The sequence below is a fragment of the Ptychodera flava genome, chromosome 7 (genome assembly GCF_041260155.1).
Source record: "Ptychodera flava strain L36383 chromosome 7, AS_Pfla_20210202, whole genome shotgun sequence".
Taxonomy (NCBI): domain Eukaryota; kingdom Metazoa; phylum Hemichordata; class Enteropneusta; family Ptychoderidae; genus Ptychodera; species Ptychodera flava.
Genome location: NC_091934.1, coordinates 9,591,049 through 9,605,849, shown reverse-complemented (window position 1 = coordinate 9,605,849; position 14,801 = coordinate 9,591,049). Strand labels below are relative to the sequence as shown.

The 14,801-nt window shown below is 37.7% G+C and overlaps 1 long non-coding RNA gene across 1 annotated transcript; it reads right to left on the bottom strand.

Moving 5' to 3' along the window:
• Nucleotides 1-7,394: 7,394 nt before the first annotated feature.
• Nucleotides 7,395-11,118, bottom strand: LOC139136112 (uncharacterized). Its single transcript, XR_011553105.1, has 3 exons — nt 10,938-11,118; nt 8,131-8,283; nt 7,395-7,532 (listed from the first exon to the last, which is right to left on the bottom strand). It is a non-coding gene; the product is annotated as an uncharacterized lncRNA (long non-coding RNA).
• Nucleotides 11,119-14,801: the final 3,683 nt, after the last annotated feature.

The following is a 14,801-nucleotide window of genomic DNA, read 5'->3' as shown; positions in this document are numbered from 1 at the left end:
AGTGGCAACAACGTCTGGCTCTCTAATGCAGTTATCGAATGGCTAAGCTATATTGAAAAAAGCTATAATTAATCGATTGGTATTGGCCTCAACAGTGGCTGTATATTTACACATTGGATTACTTCTGCATGACGTCATACAGTTTTCTTCGCGGCAACACTGCGTGAACAGGCTAAAATACAGAATGTATTGACCCTGTATCTTGGGCTACATTTGCCTGTATTTACGTGTATTTCCAGCCAATGTGCTTGCAGCGCTTCCTGTTTATTTTTCAGGATTTACATAAATTCCGGTTAATACAATGTTCTGTATTATTTTCCAAAGTTACCATATATGGCATCAGTAATTATTCATATTTGGTTTGCGCTTCTCAAACATTAGAATTCTGGCTTTGAACAATATTGGATTTTCATGGAATAATTTTAGCCACTAAATCAATGAATGCCCACAGAGAGGCGTGTACCGATCTACTAGGCACATTATTTAATGTCACCAGGTTAGGACAGTAAACTTAGTTACTGCTACAAATAAAAACATTGTATCCGATTTTAAACTTGAGGATCACTGCTGTGACTTAATATTTAAATCATGTGAGGGTGAGAAGAACTCATCTCGGTTATATAAGTTGTCTATATTTCTATAGATCTTTTAAGAACATGATGACATGATATTGTCTCTTCTAATCACTAAATAGCTACAAGCAGTGTCACTCATCACACACACTCAACAAATATTTTACACAGCAAATATTTACAAAGAAATATTAAAATGTTATTTCAAAACTAGAATTCAATCAGAGTTTTAAAAAATAACCAGAACTGTAAACAATATTTCAAAATAGTTGTATGTTGCACAGATATTGGAATTACTGCACTGGCCTTTGGAAATTCTCTAATCTAGTATAGCACATGTTCTGTTTTTTTTTGGATAGAAAACACGAAATGTTGCGGCTAACAGAGCCCCTTCGTGATATTGGCATGCATACAACACATCCGTGGCAACCTGCGTGCAAACGTTTAAAGGAATAAGTCCAGTGGCAGTTTCTCAGAGGATAATTGTTTCACTGACAGGGCAAAAATTGCCCCAAAATACAATTACATTCAAACTTTACCATAATTTAATAGAATCTTACTCGGTTCTTTTGGCTTTAACCTGCCTACCAAAATTTCAAAGCAAATGAACAAGTGGTTTGAGAGAGAAAATTTCATGTATACCAAAGTTGACGACATGTTGTTTTAAGAGAAGTTTACTGTGGAGGGACAGGTGGAGGGCCAAGAGATAATCAGCGTTTGAAAAAATTGAGTCAACTATGGTAGTGAAATCTGGGTAATCATAATGCGTTGATAAGATGAGATCTGCTGCCTATTTCCTCACTGTTTTCAGGTGCAATGAGTAGAATGACTGCCTTCCTCTTAGAATTTTAAAATACACTTTCTCTTTTAGACAGGCATCTAATGTACATGAAAGTTCATTCAATGGCTTTCCTCTTGAAGCAGCAGACCTAAAGATGACAAATCCACACTCCTCTTTTTCATCTTACATCATTTCAGGAGTAAACCCGTCAAAAGAGTCAAGTTGTCGTCATTCAGAAGCGCACGATGACCCGTCGTCATGCCCTGCGAGACAAAGTAAATTGAAAACAGAATAGTAAAAAAGGTAACTAATCACAGAGGCAGTTAATGAATAAAAAGAGATAAGGGTCGCTGCGTTACTGAATAACAGTGTTATTTAAATTAGTCTCTGCAATTATCTATGAAAATTGTGTAATATTTCTATCTCTTGATTTTTCATTTTCAGCTTTTTAACATTGCTGAAAAAGATGTTATTATTTGCTATAAGACAGTACTGCATTAACATTGGCTAAGGGAATTGTGTGCAACGTTCAACACTAAAGCATCTGATTGACTTTGTTGTCACAAAAAGGAAACCCAATTTTTTAGAAGTTTTGAAAGGTTTGGTCAAGTGTGAAAAGTCTTCTCTCAAGGAATTTCTGATAGCAAAGTGGCTAATTTGCATAACAATCCCTGAATGGTATCTGAGTGAAAGGAGATGCATATGCCTCTCAGAATGCTACCAATAGGACCCCCCCCCCCAAATTGAATGGGGCTCTTCCCATCATGGAACCATAATACACATTACATAAATTTGACTTAGGTGTCTGGTCATATTAATCCAAAAGCCTCGCAACATATTTATACAATTACTGCAATTTGAGAGGAAAACAAAAGATAGAAACGCCTAGTCTTCAGTTTTTACGATCCCTGACCTTTTCAAGTCGGGGTTGAACAAACGGTAGAACGTTAACCATTCATGTCACTTTGTCTTTTTAGGGCCTTTGCGTGTCTGCAAGGCATTTACACCATTCCCTGGGTCTGATGTACGGCATGACATGAAAGGTCACATTAGCATAAAGGGCTTTGGAACAGAGAGCTGGGAATTGGTGTACATTTGCAACAGTCAGGAATATTGATGAATGAAAACATATAAAAATGTTAGAGACTTGTACCTGATAACGATATTTCTAGACAGTGCTATACAAGAAAAAGTATCAAAAACACTGGGACTAGTTGAGAGGACAACGATACATACCTGGATTACACAACGGCTGTCCAGCTGATGTTGTATAACTATGATAGCGGCGATTTAGGTACTTGTCGACATGTCGCTGTTGTTGAAAAGGTTGCTCTCTTCCGTCCAAGTTTCGAAAATGGGTTGTATAGTTTCTCCATGGTTAAGCTGGGGTTCAACGGAGAATAAACTGAATAAAACGTGTTGCTTGTCGAACTGGACGGCTCGTAACTGCATGACGATCCACTCCAGGGACCAAGTACAGCATAGTCATCAAGGTGACGCTTTACTGTTTATGACTCCTAAGTGCTCAAATATTCACAGGAAAAGAATTTGCTTAGAAGTTATTATTATTTATGTTCAATTATGACAAAATGCAATTTCTGTCACTCTTGATAGACAAAAATATTACACAATGCACCATATATTTGTGATTCGCCAGATTAATTCAGGGATAGGTTCGACTTTATCTACGAGGAGTAGGCTAGGGGGTCAATTTTTATATACAGACTTGCCTGTCCCGTCCGTCTATTGACAGATTCACTGACTCGTTCTTGCTCTTCGAGTCAATCAATAAAGGCATATAGTATGCTACATTACTGTGGCGGGTTCCTTGTGAACGTATGCAGACGTGTCCCATGCAATAAACCGGAAAGCTGACGAGATCGTTGGCAAACTAACCAAGTGTCGGTCTGAGTATGGAATTAGTAAGAGCTGTTACTAATTCCATGGCCTGAGTGAGTAATACGGAGGCGGCTAGACCTTCATACTGACTGAGGACTAAGTATTCACTCACGGGACGGAGATGCCAAGGAAAGACGAGTTTACCTTTCAGAAAAATAAAACATTCCTTCTCATTCTGTTAGTCAATAAATCGACATATTTTCGTTCCCAGTTGATGAAATCATAGACAGTCTAACGTCTTTGGACGGCCGACTGTGGTTAGATATGTGACACAGCTTTGATAAAAAGTATTTTTTATTTTCAATATTACATTCTTATTTGACCGAAATAATATCCAACCATACTGTCGTTAGTTCCTTTATTATTACAAAGACGTAGCCCGTGCCACAAAGTTGATAGTTGGTAAGATGTTTTTCGAAGCGGCGAAGAAATATTGTATTTGTAAGCACGGCAGCGCCCAACCAGGTCGATCTACTATGTGTGAGCACAGACAAGGAGAAGTGTCTGTGCGTGAAAGAAAAATTGATTTCAAGACAAGCATGTGTGTCTAGACTACAGCAAATGCGATAAATCACTTCAGTTGAATAAAACAGAACTTTTTTTGACATTTTATCTTTTTATGTCAATTTTTAAGAGCGCTTTTAAGATATATTTATAACTATATTGTTTAGCCTACATGTCTGATTTCTGTCGGGAGAAAATTAACTATACATTCATGATTTATGCAATCTCATCGGGGCACAGCCTCGCCTTCACATGCAGGACTAGGCTAGTACTTCTTGACCACTTGACGTGGGAATCGATCAGAAACAATAAAATAAAATTTCTCGCGTCGCTGTTGGACTCAGTCGCGATGTCTTTGTGTTTTTGAATAAGAAACTTAAACGTAGAACCTCGAAGTTTATATACTTGTCGATTCGATGTACGACGGTATGGTACACTGTCAGATGAACTGATATATAATCTAAAAACCAATAAAAAGTCCACAACATCACGTCGCTGGTGTCTCTTCCTGGACGTCCTTCGATCTGTGACTGCGACCTTTGTGTTGCATTCAGTAGTTGAGTATAATAATTGATGAACTTACAGATTCACGTGACTGAACGTTCTTGTTGATGTGTAGGAGCGAGATGGCGAAAGTCTTAGCCCAAAGGGTCAGTAAGTAATACATTCACATGTTTTCTGAGAAAGAACCACCGGTTTTCATAGCTACTATGCAAAATCCGGGCTTGACCAATGCTACTGTCCTGTTTCCGACAATAACTTTCTTGTGTTGTAGCTAGTTATATCGAGTTTCAGATATTCGAATGTTTTGTATTCAGATTAATAGCAATCACACCCATCTGTAATCCAAAAGTCGCAGGCAAAATGTCATGTTACACAATTATTGTACAGGTCAAACACAGCACAGCACAGCAACATTATCAACCAAAGTACCGGTATACATGACAGTCAAAGTCGTGAGATGAAGATATGTGGACCGCTAGTAAAACAATCACGAAATGACGTCAGGTGCGTCTTGATTAAATAGAGAATAGTCAACGTTATATTGTTGTTAGTTTTGAGGACCAAACAAGCCAACAAGGTTGTGAAATTTCTACAACTCACTCTCGCCTTCTGTTGCGATGGAAAAATCCACGCTGTTTCTCTGAAGTCGGTATCATTGCTCAGTCATGTTTCATTCTTACTGTCGTACACATTCTCAGCGGTAAAATTTCATATTGCAATATGAACTTGCCCGTGCGTTAAAGTTTATACACTTCCAATGGTGCGATAACTTGCTCCATGCTTTGACAAGCCGTCAGTTACGAATTTTACTGAATTTCAGGAATAAGGACGCAATATTACTAGCGTTGTTCCTGTTCTGAGTGTCTGATATTGAGCACGGCAGGATTTCTTCAGTCTTGAGACAGGAAACTGAACAAGCGTGCTGGCCGCCAAACAAAACTGGCATGAAATGGTTGTGCATGTGGCTTCGAAACCTGCCTTTATCACGACTCGACACTCCCTGCGGACTAACCGCCGTGTGCTAACATCATCGAAACCACAGTTTGTATATTCGTTGATTTGGGTCACAAGGCAAAGGTCCTATTGGTAGCAGGCCGAAGAAACTGACCAGTCCCTTAACCTGACAAATGGGTTTGCTATATCACAAGAAAACTGCAAAATATTGATCTGGTCCTTAACATTATATACGTCAAACTCGGCAATTTGTAATGGTAAAACTGTGGAGGTCATGTACGAAAATACCAAAAGGTCGTATACAGTCACATTCAAAATCGGCTCCAAATACCAAAGAGTTATAAGATTCAGCATAGATTAGGATTGATTTTGAGCGACTACAATGGATGGTCTTTTTACACGATTTGCTTTAATTTTGTCGAAGTATGGTGATACTAGTGAGAAAGAGCACATCGCAAACACGTTACACTTTCTGCTCAGCGTTGCCTTTCAAAAAGTGGCTGACCCCCCTATTCCAAATTTTGAAAACAGGGTGACCCCCTATCGAAATTTTGAAAACAGGATGACCCCCCCCCCCGCACGCGACAACTGTAATATGTAATAATATAATACTGTATATATATCAAACAGGAAAAAGCAGTAAATCAAAAACTTTGATGGGTGTTAAGACTTGCCAGCCATCCAGAGGAACCATAGCGAGGCATTTTAGCCAAATCTGATGTGTGCAGAGATTGAGATGACCTTCTTGTAACATTGATATTTGTGCATGTTGCTTTCTCATACTTAATTCTCATAGAGAGAACAGAAAACTATCACGAATTTGTCATGCTTTTCATATGAAATGCAGATTTCATAATAGTAAACTTTCACTTAGCAAACATCAAGATATCTCGGGCATATATCTCTGATTTATTAAAGTATGGCGCCCGAAGGGCGCGGAGAAAAATATAAAACATCCTGATATCTCTGATATATATGTCTTGTATATTAAAGTAATGCACAGGAAGGGTGTGCTGAAAAATGTCTGATATATTAAAGCACAGTCCCTCTATGCGCTCGAAGAGCACGCTGAAAAATATTGAACATACATATATCTCTGATATATGTATACCTGATATGTTAAAGTTGGGCATGCTGAAAAATATGTCTGATTATTAAAGTTACGCGCCCGAAGGGCGCGCCGAAAAATGCAACTGGATGAAATTTGTGGCTGACACGATGCATTCTAGGCAATGATGAGCCTGTGTCGAAATTCAAAAACACACTGACCCCCCTATTTGGCATTTCAAAAACATGGTGACCCCCCCTCCCCTATCACCAAAGTCAAAAACAGGGTGACCCCCCCATGAATCCACCGGCCTCCCAGGCCGAAGAAACTGACCAGTCCCTAAGTCAAGGATAACGCTGCAAAATATTTACCAACTGCAAACGAGGCAGTATCAATATATATACCTAATGGGTGACGACAAAGAAATTTATTCGATATACTCTATACCAGTGTTAGGCCATCATACATTCGTACATGGTGAATAAAGTTCTCTTTCTTATCATACAGAGATTGATAGACTTTCGCTGGTGACGTCCACGCCTACAAGAACTTCCTCACCAACTGACACTGCAAAGCCAAGGTCAGCAACCAGTGGAACGTCACCCTGTTGGTACAGCATTACCTGAAAGCCTAGTCCCTGTCTTGGACCGATATTGTAATCTAACTCTCCGGCGTTTAAATATACAGAAAAGCCAAACGATCTACCTGATTGAAAAGGAAAATGTTTTCCGTTAAATGTTTACCCTAAATGTATAGAGGGTAAAGCATAAAAATCTATACTTTATCATCAACACCAACACCACCACCACCATCATCAACAATAACAACAACAACACTAACAGCAACAACAACAGCAACAACAAACAACAGCAGCAAAACGTATTATTTTCATTGTCAACATTGTTACTACCTTAATCAACTATACAACCGCCGTCATCATAATCGTCATTAATATCATCATCATCATCATCATCATCATCAACAACAACATCAACAACAACAACAACAACAACAACAACAACAACAACAACAGCAACGTATCATCATGAGTGCCTTCCCTTTAAATTCTTCCATGAAATTCCTATAAATGACGTTATGCCTGAACATTTGTGTCTTCAACATAGAAAAAAGTGGAACTCGGACCAACCTGTGTTTTTGACCTTTAAATGTGTCGTTGGCATCTTCAGCATTGAAGGTGTGGCAAACGCCAAAGTCTGTGAGCATTGGTGTGAAGTCATCCTTTGACAGGAAGTTTCCCTGCCATGTCGGTCTGTTTACGGAGAGAAAACTTTTAAATTCAGTCAAATGACAAAATTCAGCTGAGAACACTTATAGGTACTGCTTTTTCATCACATTGCCCTGTTACCACAGGAGGCCATTTATGCTAATTAATGCATTTGACTTATTTCCCTGGGCAACAGAAGGCGATAATGTATGGGCATGTTGGGCATAAAAATTGAAAGCAATAAAGTGGAAAACGATGTCCGTCCTTTCAAACGTAGGCGTGGACAACTTGCCATTGGTATGTTAGTGCAAATTGTATTCTTGTATACCTCCAAAACGTAGTCTAACGATGGTCGAGAGAGTTCTTCCAAATGCTATATGCAAAATACAGAATTCAAACAGCAAAATGCAAAATGCACATGCAAAATTCAATACTTCAATACTTTTGTATTTTGCATTTTGAATTTTGCATTTTGCATTTGGAAGTACTCTCTCGGCCATCGTACTGAAATATACAGAATCAGTTACGATATAATTGGAATCATGGTAGATACTCTTTGACTCTATTCAAAAGGACGCTTTACACTACAACTGACATAAGTGATACCCTAATTAAGATCAGTCATTGAAACACTTTGGCTTACGCGTAGAACGTATACTCAAAAAGGTGAGCTGTGTCTCTGTAGAATTGTTCCGAAGCTGTCACATCAATATCATACTTGTCAAAGTCTGGATTGTATGTCGTATACATTTCTTCCAAAAGATCACTTATTCCGTTATGGATGGTGGCTGAACGACTAAAAAAATAAATAGCAATTAAAAGATTTATCCCACGCAAAAATCTGTACACTCTAATATATATATATAATATATATATATATATATATATTATATATATATATATATATATATATATATATATATATATATATATATATAAATTCATAACCAACCAGCGCAAATCAAACACCATTCAAACAACAGATGCAGTTAGGCAACTGATGAAGTTTCTAGCAGCAATGGAGGATGGTTTTGATGCCGAAATTTTCAATTTGTTTCCTTAACCTTTTGCTTTCAGATCAGATCGTTTGGCTCGAATCGTCTCCTGAAATTTCGCAAATACTGCATCCCAGCACGTGGAAAATTTGTACCCGTTCTCCGATAAATACCTATCGATACCCCGTTAATAAGTTGTCAAATTAACATTTAAAGTGAGTTATAGCTGAAAGAAGAATATGGCAAGTTCAAGTATAATCAAATCGCATAATAAGACGATAATCACCGGGGTTCAGCGTAAGGATAAACCAGCTGATTGTAATTGCCGGATTGCCGGGACAAGTATACATGCCCCTTGAAGGGCAACTGCCAAGTCAAAGGTGTGGTTTCCAAGGCCAAAGTATTTAAGGGAGTAGAGCACGGAAAAGGTTTGCATCAGCCTCACAGATAACACTGACGCGCTTCACTAACCACATGCAATCGTTCCGTAACGAGACATAGAGTAATAGTGCAGAATTGTCAAAGTTTTTATGGAATTTAAAAAGCAAGGACCAAATCTTTGACATTTTGTAGTCAATTATTGACAAAGCACCGAGCTACTCTAACATAAGCAAGCGATGCAATCTTTGTAACAAGTTTTAGGTGCTGACATTTTGAATCGAACTCAGGGCGTTTGTTTAAGACCGTATAGATTTGTCGGCATTTAAAATGTGCAACTTTTCTGATTTACAAAGATTGCATCGCTTATAAAACATCTATAGCTTGGTCTTTATTCGGGCTACAGCGCCCGTCTATTACCCCTCGTGGCCGTGTTTACCAGAAACACATCGTGTATCGTGTATCACGTGTATCGTGTATCACGCCACTCTGCCTCGACATTCTACAACAATCGCTGATTGAACGGGATTACCCTCACAACCTCGTCCAAGAACAAATAAATAGAGCAAAATCAATCCCGAGGCCAGCTCTCCTTCAGTACAAAAACAAACAGGGAGACTGTCGAATCCCACTAGTCTCGACATATAATCCCCGTCACCCTAACTTGAAATTCATCATGTTCTCGAACCTCCCAACACTCCATAAGTCATTAAGATGTAAAGAAGTCATCCCCAACTGCCAATTATATCATATCGACGCAATGTTAACCTCAAAGACCTCCTTGTCCGCTCGAATATTAACAACGCCGGTGAATCCAGCCCCGGTTTCACCAAATGTCAATCTACGAGGGGTTGCAACATTTGCAAATATACCCTTAATACATCACAGTTCCAAAGCACGGTCAACAAGAAAACATACACAATCAGAAATGCCATCAGCTGCAACAGCTAAAACGTCGTATACCTCCTCACATGCCAACGCTGCCATAAACAATATGTCGGGGAAACTAAAACATCTCTCAGACTTCGTTTCAATAACCACCTCTCTTCAATGCGTCATAAAAGAGATACCCCGGTCACCATACATTTTAATTCTGATCAACACAGTATCAGTGATATTTCAATAATTGGCATCATACAAGTCAATAAACAGGATGACAAACGACGCAAACATTTAGAATCACAATGGATCAAAAAACTTGACAAACTGTCTCCAGCTGGCCTAAAAATTCGCCCAAAATTTACATAGCCTTTAACAGCACCCCCACATACCAGCTTTTGAGTATTTAAAGCCCCCGCCCAATTGTCAGATTTATCTAATATAAATATTATTTAATTAATGAAATATTCAATGGAAAACAAAAGAATGACAAACTGTTAATGGGCTTTTCACACATTCGCTAATGCGAGAACCTGGGATTGACAAGGGCGCCTTTAAAGGGATCCCCCTGGACTTCAGCGCGCCAATTTCCAGCTCTCGGCGTAGGTCAAGACAGTTTTGACCGTACTCACAACCTCGAGGTTAGTCTCTCTCCTGTCATTTATGTTCATTTACAGATTTTCAGATACTTGTAATTCCACATTGCTCGTTTTCCTATACAAATCAACCATTGTAATTTTTTAGTCTCTCTCCTGTCATTCATGTACATTCCCAGATTTTCACAGACTTATAACTTTACATTGCTTGTTTTCCTACACAATTCAACCATTGTAATTTTCATGTTCGTACTTTTTATTGTAGAAAACACAGTAAAATCAGAGCGTTATCAATTAAGCCGCTACAAGGAAGAATTAACATACATTAGCTAAATCATCAGCAATGAAAATAAAAGAAAAAAACAGCTGCGCATCGTCACTTGGTTCTGCTCCCGCCCTTTCAAGAAGAAAACCCAAACTAACGTTGACAAAATCTTCCTAAGATCAAGAGAGAGAGAAAAAAACACTCCCCTAACGAGAAACAGGTGTATAAAATACGCAATAGAAGAAATTTTAAAATCTGTTACAGTTATTTAATTACACAGTAGGAAAACTATCTAAAGCCAAGCAAATATGTACTATGAGTATGATGAGATACATACCTATGCAAGTTGAAGTTACAAATGGCTACGGCAGGAAACGTCAGCTCGTCGACGTATTTCATTCTTACATTGACATTGGCAGGGAAGCTAGCGAAATAAGCTATTCTATCAAGGATCTGGAATGTAACCAATCCCAACCCCGCTGACGACACAAGTAGCCATAGGACCCTAAAAATATTATTCACAGGGAACTTTAAATTACTCAAATAGGTTCATAAGCGGAATATTTTTAGTTACTTGCAATTATTTAATAGATGTTGGAAAGTGTCCAACTTAAATGTATACAGTCACCAGTAATCTAAGCATGCCCATATATGATCAAAGGGGCGTACCTTGGTATTCAAAATGCCCATGTGAGGGCGCTGTTATTAAAAAGCGGCCACCCGCTTAAAATCTGTGATTGGTTAGATTTTCTCTTTCCATGGTAACTGTGGCAAAATTGGAACAGGTGACAGTATACCTTTAAGCAGTATTCGTCGAGGGGACCAATATGAACTGATATACATTTGTGTGTTATAAATTCATAATGTCTTACAATTTTTTTACAATGAAATTAAGCTGGTGAACGCTACTTGGCAAAAGTTCTTGCAGACAGTACGAAGTATAGGCTCTTCCATGTAATAAGGTCAAGTTGTACTTTTGAAGCAAAATCTAATCTTAGATATACTTCGAGGCATTGTAAATGGTAAATGGGTTTAACAGCAATATTCTCTAATTTTGGTGATCTTATATGTTGCAATGTTACTAAAATATGCCAACATTTAGCCACATTAGCTGTAACTTTTTGCAATCTTAAGACGGTTTGAAATCAGAAGGCAACTTTTGTAAAACACTGACCGAAGTGTGACCACATAAGTGTTTCAAATATTAGTAACGAACCTACGACTTAGTAAAACTAAACGATTCACGACTTGCAAGTCATCTGTGGCCGGTGAGGGTAAGTATACAAAAAGTGCAAACATCAAGCATAATCCACTGCCAAAGGAAAGGAATACTGACGTTTTCAAAGATGTCATATTTCAATGTCGCAAATCCAAAATATCTTTGAGAAGATCGGATAATGTATTTTTGGTGACAGAAAATGCTAAAAAAAGAATGATGTTGTAAAGTTTTTATTTGTTTTGTTAATGAGGTCTTGAAAGCGAGACAGCTTCTAAAAGGAAGTGCCGTCATTCCAAAGTGACTTTACATGACAAATATAATAAACAGCATAGAAATATTATATTAGTTGATTTTCACTAAGAGTATTGAAAGGGGATATGGTGGGTATTAAAGAATGAAGGGAAAAGTTTTTCTTCGTGTTTTAACGTAAATTCGATAAACGTACATCATCAAGCTTTTATCAGTACACACAATTGTATTATCTCAAACCAGCGGCAAATACTTTTGAACGTGTGACGATATTTGATCCGGCTCTGTCATGGAATATTCCTACGTCACTATCGTTTTAATAGCTCGACGAACAAAGAAGTAATCAATATCAATTAGTTAATACTATCGAGATAGCTGAAAGCTTCTTTCGTTTTTTTCTACAACAAATATTATTGGCCGCCTTATATTTGAAACCGATACTACATCGTAGAGGAAATAAACATATTGAATATTGCATAACGCATTTATCGTTTTGCCGGCATTTGATTAAAAAAAATCTGAATCTCAATAATCAATTCAAGCCCAGTTGGCTGTATTATTTTAAATTACACTTTAAAAAATATATCATCCTATCTTCGAAGAGATATCTCATTATTTAGTCATCTTGTTATCATCAAAACTGTTACTATTTCAATCCCCTATTGATTTTGTTTAATTAGTTCACACGTGAATTTACTCGTGTATTTGTGATGATCATATTTGAGTTCCGACTCGAAGAAATTAGTTCTTGAAATTTAGGTTACGCTTGCGTCGCAAATGTTCGAAACGTTTCTCGTCACACTTCGGTATGCATTTTTACTTTGGCTGCATTTGATTTCAAGTTATACTATTGTAAGAAAATGCAAAAAGATACAGCTAATGGAGCTTTAATTCTTTCTTCTGAGGAAAACGTTACTGTGGTGCCATGTTGGCTTTTTCCAGATCAGATAACCGGTTAACCACTTTTCATTTTTGCTTATCAGAGAATGAAAAACTAAGAGTTCTTCTGTAAATATATTTTTACGAAAAATATAATCTTGAAGTACAGAGTATAGTATAGAACAACTGCACATTCAATGTTGCATAAAATTCTGCATCAGAGAAAAAAAATTGGTTGAAGGGGTTTTCCCTTTCTGACATTCTAGGTTATTATTATACAGTCACCAGAAAAGAGGAGATAGTGGGAAAATTTCTTACGATAAAACTAAGGGCCGTATTACTGAATGTATTTGAAATCATACGAGATGAGTAGACGTGCACTTGCCTTCTTAGCAGAACGACTGACTTTCCAGCAACGATTTGAACTCCAGCAATGCTTATGTCATCAGCAACTCTAGATAGAATAAATTTAAGACGCTGCTTCTCTTTCTTAACATCTTTAGCATTTTTGCCAAGACCCTCTTTTTCTCCTGCGGTCTCGAGGTCAAGACTTTGTTCCAGTGACGCTACGTTCTCCAACGATATATTTTCCCCACCGACATTAATCACATGTATATCGATCTTATTCTTCTTTGCCCACATCTTTGAGCGTGAACCGCTTTTTGCAGTGAAGTCAAATCATGATCTTGATCTCAAATGATTCGACAAACTAGCGTTGGTGATAAATGCTTGCACGAATCGATTGATTTCATCTTCTGTAAATAAATTAGAGCGCTTCTTGCCTTTTGTGTGTACATAAGGTTTTAATGACGTGACGATGGCTGTCGTCTTTGTTACTCATCCCCACCAGGCAATGCCAATTCGTTAGTCTGCTGCTTACGTTGGAAATTTCCATGTTGCGTATTTTGGCAACTGGAGTTTATATAGACATCCTTTGGACGCACATATGTTGCCTGGTTACTTTTGAAAGACGACCTGACCAATAAAATTTAGGAGAATGTTCGTTTGCAATTCAGTTTCATTGTATTCAAATTCAACTAAGTTTGTCAATTGCGAGATTTGCAATTATTAATTCAATTAGTACTTGACTAACTTTATTAATAAGAGAGAGAGAACAGTTCCTCTTATATTTCATTGCATGTTGTCTATCGATCACTTCTCTTTATACACTTTCCACCGTGCTTCACAAAAAGACAAAACATGCCGAGTACTTTGTCATGACAGATGGTAGTCGTATCAGCAACTTTACAATATGTGAGTTTATTTGGCAAAAGTGAGCCGGTACATGAATGATAGTAGATTAGATTTACTACACTCAACATTTTTACGTAAAGGTCAGTAAAATTCAATAGGTACAACCGAATAACTAAACCTGTAGAATTGTTTTAGGCTAAAAGGAAATCAATTATGACCTATGCCAATTATGGCCTATTCAATTATGGCGCGAATTGCGAACTCAAGTGATCATTGTATACTTTTAGGTGTGAACGTTTGTAAATCAGTGAAACTTTATGACAATTTCGCCAGTTTGCTCTGAAAGAAGCCTGTGTAATGTAACTTAAATCATAATGGAAATAGTGTACTCTAAAGTCAGTTGTTGATGATATGTATCCCCTAAATGCGACATCATTCCCAAGGCTTGTGAGTTTGTAACTATTTGCAAAAGAAACTTTTAAGGTGGCAAAAGTTCAACATAAACAGGGGGGGCTTATGTGAGACTAACAACATGTTTATGCCAACAGATTTGGGTATTGCGGACAGATTTCTCACCGTAAGATAGGGTGTGTTTACACATTACGAGACCATCAATGTTTCAGAAACTCAAAACAGACTCGTCCAAACCCTATTTAAAAC